At 46.1% G+C, this 6834-nt stretch overlaps 1 protein-coding gene across 1 annotated transcript in view; it reads left to right on the top strand.

Moving 5' to 3' along the window:
• LOC114046895 (multivesicular body subunit 12B) overlaps nucleotides 1-6834 on the top strand; it is a 327435-nt gene that overhangs the window by 315973 nt on the left and 4628 nt on the right. The window lies entirely within an intron of this gene.

Raw genomic sequence — 6834 nt, forward strand, 5'->3', positions numbered from 1 at the left:
AATTACATTCTCACTGGGGGGGGGCAAAGAGTGGATCCCCCTGAGGGAGGTTGTGTGGGGATATGTCCAGCATGGACATGGGCCTTACCCAAAGACAGAAAGAATGGGGGAAAAGGAGGGTGGGAGGAGGAATAAGGAATGAGGCATTTATAGCTTGTGACAACTATTCCAGAATGTTCACTTAAAGGGAATTTGCTTTCAGGCCAAGTTGGTCCCACCTTTCCACCTTCACTCAGTTTCCCATTTGCTGTGGCTTCCCAGTGCATTCTGGGACTTGGCAGTATCTGGAGCTTTCATCAGTCCCCCAGATGGCCACCCACAGAGCCCTCCTCCCTCCCCACCCCACCCCCCCTTTGCAGGGTTTCCTGTTGGGGATGGGATCTGGGCCACAGAGCTAAAGCTGTGCTGAACATTTGAGGCGGGTGTGGCTGGTGTGTCCCACTCTCCAAGCCCATCAGAGTCTGTCCCAAAGCAGGAATCTGGGGATCTAGGATTTGTGCATCCATCAGGCTTGGGGGAGGGAAGGCTGGACAGGGAGCCCTTTGCGGCTCCCCCCTGGGCGGGTTTCAGCTGTGAGGGTCAAGAAGTCTTGGCTGGAGCTGGGGAAGCTTTCACTCCAGAAAATGAGCTGTATGGTGTGTACTCCTCTTGGGATCATTTGGTCTGTCATCACAAGCTTAGGGGACACTCAGCAATGGAACAGGGAGGGAATCCCCTTGCAGTCCCACCACATAGAGCACAGCCCGGAGAGCAACTGGCCTCCACCGCTCCCCCAGCCCTTCCCCAGCAGGCCGGTTCACAAACTATTAGCGCTGGGAGGGACTTTGAAAATAATCTTATTCGATCCCCTCCTTTTACAGAGGAGGAAACTGAGGCCCAGAGAGGAGGAGCGACTTGATGAAAGCCAGAGAGCTGGTCCTCAAACCCAGGTCACAAGACTCCCATTCTGTCACTCTTCTCACTCCGTTGACAAGCTTGGGCCCAGACCCCCATGGGACAGGCAGCCACAGCTTGGCGGTGACCACCTGCAAAACAAATTCCCATGTGGCGACAAAAGAATGGCGGTTCTTTCCTGCTGGAGGTGGGGGCCCAAAGTGGTGGAGGGGGGATGGAAGGAGGTGACTGGTGGATTTCCCTGTATACACTGATGCTCAACCAGACAACACTTGCTCTCCAGGCAGCAGAAGCACAAGATTTGGAGCTGGAGGACCTGATTCTACTCATTCCCCAACACTAATGCTCTGCATATCCTAAGGCAAGTCACATGACGTCCCTTGGTCTCAGTTTCCTCATTTGTAAAATGCGTTGGTTGAACTAGATGCCCTCTGAGCTCCCTTCCAGCTCTCCAGCCATAAGCCTGAGATTTAAGCAGCTCTTCCAGCTCTAACTTTCTAAATTCTATGTTCCCAGACTGTCTACCCCAACATCCCCTCCAACTCTAACAGTTCGATCTCTTTGGATCCTCCCCAGGCACTGAAAGTGGCCTCTGACTCCTTTTCCTTTGCTTCATGTACTTCCCCCCTCACCCCAGCCCCCAACCACTATTTGTGGTATTTTACTTAAAATTCAAAAAAAAAAAAAAAAAAGGTAGAGCAAGCTTAAGTTGAGCTCACCATCTATGGCTGGAAAAAAATTTTTTTTGAAGTTTCAGACACTTGTTTGGAGCCAGGCCAATTCTGTAACTTGAGCTTCTGCCGTCCATTATGTGGCTTGGAGGCGAACATCTTGCTTGCTTGCCTCTCTGTGGAAGAAGCATAAATTCCCTCCTTCTCCTGAAGCGATTGTAAGCAGATCTCTCCAGACCTCTGGAAAAAAAAATCCAATATGGCAGTTCTGGGACTTGGGGAAGGGGAAAGGAGAAACTGTGGGCCTCAGAGACAGAAAAATTTGGCAGCAACTAATTTTGTTCCCCCATCAGACCCAAAAAACCTGGCAACCCTCCCTCACTTCATTGCAGAGGAGGGGGACTATGGGTGTGGAATATTGCATATACTGTCAGCGGCGGTTGACGCATTGGTTGAATTTGCTGAACTGTATTTTTTTTTATTTTTTAATCTTTGTTTCAAGGGAGCACTTACTGCAGAAGAGAGGGTATAGGATATATTTGGAAATGAATATAATAAGAAAACAAAAGGCATCAATTAAAAATGCATCTAACCTTAAAAACAATAGCAATAGCAACACTGCCCTGGCATTCTATAAGCAAGCTTTGGAGAATGGAGAGAAGAGCTAATGTCCATGAGTTCATATCCGAATGAGAGAGTCTGGGATTCTAGCATGCCAATGTCAACTCCCTTGGGAGGGAAGTGGTAGAGTTGGTGGTGGAGACAGAGGATTACTTCTTCAGTACTCCCAAAGATCAAAGGAGGGAGGGAGAGAGGAAGGAAGGAAGGAAGGAAGGAAGGAAGGAAGGAAGGAAGGAAGGGAGGGAGGGAGGGAAGGAGGGAAGAAGGAAGGAAGGAAGGGGGAGAAGGGAGGGAAGTGGAGGGGAGGGAGGGAGAGAAGGGAGGAGGGAAGGAGGAAGGAAAATGTATTAAGTACATACTAGGTACCACACACTAGGTGTACACTGAACACTGGGAATAAAATTATAAGCAAGAAGAAAGTCAGTCCCTGCCCTCAAGGAGCTTACATTCTAATGTGGGAAGGAAGCACACAAAAGGGAGCTAGAAAGGGGGCAAGGATGTGAAGGGATGGGAGTTTGGGGAGAGGGTGGAGATGAAGGTACCCAGTGCTTTTGGGGAATAGGTTTGAAGTCTAGAATCCAGGAAGTGGTCCAGGAGGAGAATGAAAGCCAGGCTGGGCCCCTCCACAAAATGGAGGCTCCAGCAGGAGCTCACCAATGGGAAAAGTGGGAGGCCTTACAGAAGGATAGAGATCTAGAATTGGAGTCAGAGGACCTAGAAATAAATCTTGGCTCTGCTAATCACTTTCCATGGGACTTGGGAGTGAGTCATTTCCCTTCTTTAGGCCTCAGTTTCCTCATCAGCAAAATGAGGGGGCTGGACTCATTCTCTAAATCCTACAATACAATCCTACAATTCAAGGGTATTTCTACAGGTAAAGAAAGGTGGGCTCAGAGACAGAAATAGTCTTGTCCAAGGCTGTCCAGCAGCAAATGATAGCACCAAGCCTTAAACACAGGTCTTTTGACTCTGAACCTAAGGCTGTTTCTTCTCACAGCACTGCCTCTCCACAGAGGAGCAAGTCCACGTGTGGGCACAGGGTCAGCACATCTGGAATTCCTAGCCTTAGAAATGGTGCTATGGGAAAGGCAATGTAGCCTTGTGGACAGAGCACTGAGCTCAGAGTCAGGAAGACCAGGGATTAGTTCCCACCTCAGTCCCATCTCAGTGAGATAATAAACGTGAAATGTTTTGCAAACCTTGCAGCACTATGGAAATATCAGCTATCATTATTATTATTACTAAATTCTGCTCATCTTTGTTCAGTGGAACTCAGATAGAAATGGTCCTGGTGCTGGTTACTATCTTGCTATTATTCTTTTATATTTAGTGCTTAGTGAACGACTGAGCGGGTGGATAAAATAATTGCATTATAGAATTGAATAAATAGATGGGATGCAGACTTATCTTCTGTAGTTATTATTATTAATATTATATGCTTTTAAAACCCCTGTCATGTAGGTCATTAGGTATAATGGTGAAGCCTTAGAAAATGTAGCATAAATAGAATTCTTTGGTTCCCTTCATGAGATCGTAAAGACGGGGAGTGTGGTAAAGGGGAGACATCCTGAATTTGATGCGATAGGAGACCAAGGTTCCAGGCCCAACTCTGGCGTTTATCATCTGTTCTTCTATGGGCAAGTCACAACCTCATAGGTTTGGAGGAGGAAGAGCCAGAAGGAGCTTTTGATGGGCAGTGCTCCCTGGGCATTGCCGAGTTATTGTAAGGGGTCCTCAGGATCCATGTGGGCACCAAGTTGTGTTATTTTTTCATCTTTATTTAGCTCCAACAAAATACGTAACATGACTCAGTGGCATGAATAAGCAAACCTACCTTTTGTAGACTGAAGAAAATATCTCACATCTATATTACTATTTTTCAAATATTCATGTATTCTGTATTTAGTCAAATACAAATCTATTTAAGAGCTTTGTGAATGCATAGTAGCTTTGACATACATTGTGCATTTTCTCATTCAAAGGATATTCATAACACAGCTATGATGACGTGGAAATCTGCAAAAAGTATTTTTGTACTAAAAGGGATTCTAATACTCAAAGAAGTTGAAACTCCCTACTGTGATTCAACCCTCTAATTTTACAGATGAGTCTGAAAGAGATTAAATAATTTACTCAGGGACAGGTAAGTGGCAGTGGTTAGAGTGCCAGGGCCTGGAATCAGGAAGACCTGAGTTCAGATCTGGCCTCAGATACTTACTAGCCCTGTGACCCTGGACAAGTCACTTAACCTTGTTTGCCTCAGTTTCCTCTTCTGCAAAATGAGCTGGAGAAGGAAATGGCAAACTGCTCCAGTATCTTGGCCAAGACAACCCCAAATGAGGTCACGAAGAGTCAGACACAACTGAAACGAATGAACAACAATTTACCCAAGGTCACATACAGGAAGTAACAGAGCCAGGATTCAAACCCAGTTCTTCTAACTCTAAATCCAGCACTCTTTCTACTATACAGCTGCCTCAGTTTCCTCATTTATAAAATGTGGATAATAATGCATACCTCCCACAGAAACAAGAGTTATTATTATTGCTGCTCCTTATATGACCTCAGGCAAATCTTTTCCCTTTTCTGAGTCTAAGTTTTCTCCTCTGAAAAATGGGAAGAATAACTCTTGTAATACTTACAGGGTTATTGTGAGGAAAATGCTGTGCATGACTTAAAGCACTGTAGAAGTAGACATTCATATTTTTGAGTTTACCTGGAATGTGGCGTGTTAATAGATATTATAGGAGCCCTCTCATTCAGACCCAAACTCTCCAGGAAAATCCTCCTTCAGGGGATTTTTCAGGAACAAATTTTTCCTTGATGTGAAAGGCAAGACTCATTGCTTGCACTCTGGTGCCTTCACACACACACACACACACACACACACACACACACACACACACACACGCCAGACTACTGCTTCCCACCATGACCCGACCTGACAGTGCAGTCTGTGTGAACCTTTGGCTTCGAACCCCCAGCCCCCTACCCCAGCCAAAGCTGCTGGCCACCCCCCAAAGAAAAAATATTTGGAATGGTCTTTGAATTAAATGAGATTAATCCTCAAGTCCCTGACATTCTCTTCAGGCATGTGTTTTTATAACCTCCCTTTCAAATGAGAACCATTTGTCCCACCAAACGTGAAGAACACCCTCGGCCCCGCTGCCGTGCAAGTCATCACCAGCACCCGATCGAGTATCAGGGACAGTGCGAGGAGGTAGGGCTTAGGGGAGGGTGGGATGGAAGCCAGCATTAACCTGTCCCTTGGAGGCCTGGACATTCCTCACCTCAGAACTTTCTGCTTTTCCTGCTTCCCCATCCCTAGGAAGCCCTCCCCATGGGGTCCGTCTATTGAGGCCCTGACTGGAAGAAGGACAGTAGACTCCAAAGCTTTCCTCCTTTCTTTGAAAAATTGCTTTGGATGGGGTCACTCAGTCAACAAACATTTATTAAACGCCTACTATGGGCCAGGCACTACTTTAAGTACTGAGAAAACAGATAAAAATTACAGCCCCTGGACTCAGGGAGTTTACATCCTATACATGTGCATAGATAAGCATGTGCAAAATAAATTCAAAAGTAAATTGAGGGGGGCAGGTGCTAACAATCGGGAAGGTGAGTGACAGGAAACATCTCATGTAGCAGGTGGGTGCTTGGGATGAGCTTACTATGATGTAGTGGTTAGGAAGGAGTGCATTTTGGACAGCCCGTGCAAAGGTGTGGTCCTTCTTCTGATCCAGAGCCACAACTAGGGCAGGGTGACTGGGGCATAGTACAAGCGGCACCAGATTTTAAGGGCACTGACAAAATTTGAAGTCTAACTCAATTAGTACTAATTAAGCACCTATTGCGTTCTAGGCATCATGAGGATATAAAGATACAAACTAATCAGTCCTCAAGGAACGTACAACCTTCTTGGCGTAATTACCTAATTGCTTTTTATCCCACACTCTCTATCTCCTGTTTCCATCCCTTTGCATTAAATTTTGAGCTCTTTGAGGGCAGGGAATGTGTTTTCAATTTTCTTTGTATCTAGCACTTAGCACAATACTTGGCACATAGTTGATAACTAATAAATGCTCATTGACTTCACTTGCCCGACTCCCATCCCTAGAGAGCTCTCCCTCCTCACCTCTACCTCTTGGCTTCCACGGACTTCCGCAAGGCCCCTCCTAAGGGCCATTTTCTGCATGAGGCCTTTCCCACTCTCCCTCCTTGCTTCCACCTGAAGCTATCATGCCTTCCCTTCAAAGGCTACTTTATAACTGACTCATGTTTTGTATATGGAGCGTGATGTCCCCTGTTAGGAGGTAAGCTCCCCGAGGGCAAGAACTCCTTCACTTTTGTTTTTCAATGTCTGTTGTCTGGTACAGAATAAGGCCTTGATATATGCTTTATTATTTGATTGACTGAGGAATGAAAGAACTGGTCAGATTTGACCATTGACCTACGGTCAGTGATCTCTGAAAGAGTGAAGAAGAGAAGGGCTTCCGACAGAACTGGAGAAGGGCAACTATTGTCTCAGTTTTCTAAAAAGGAAAGAGAGGAGGCTGAGAGGTATTAATTCTCTCCTCCTGCCCTGCTGCTTCCCATCCTCCTCCTGCCAGACACACACACACACACACACACACACACACACACACAC

This window comes from Vombatus ursinus, unplaced genomic scaffold (assembly GCF_900497805.2).
Source record: "Vombatus ursinus unplaced genomic scaffold, bare-nosed wombat genome assembly UNPS02014786.1, whole genome shotgun sequence".
NCBI lineage: Eukaryota > Metazoa > Chordata > Mammalia > Diprotodontia > Vombatidae > Vombatus > Vombatus ursinus.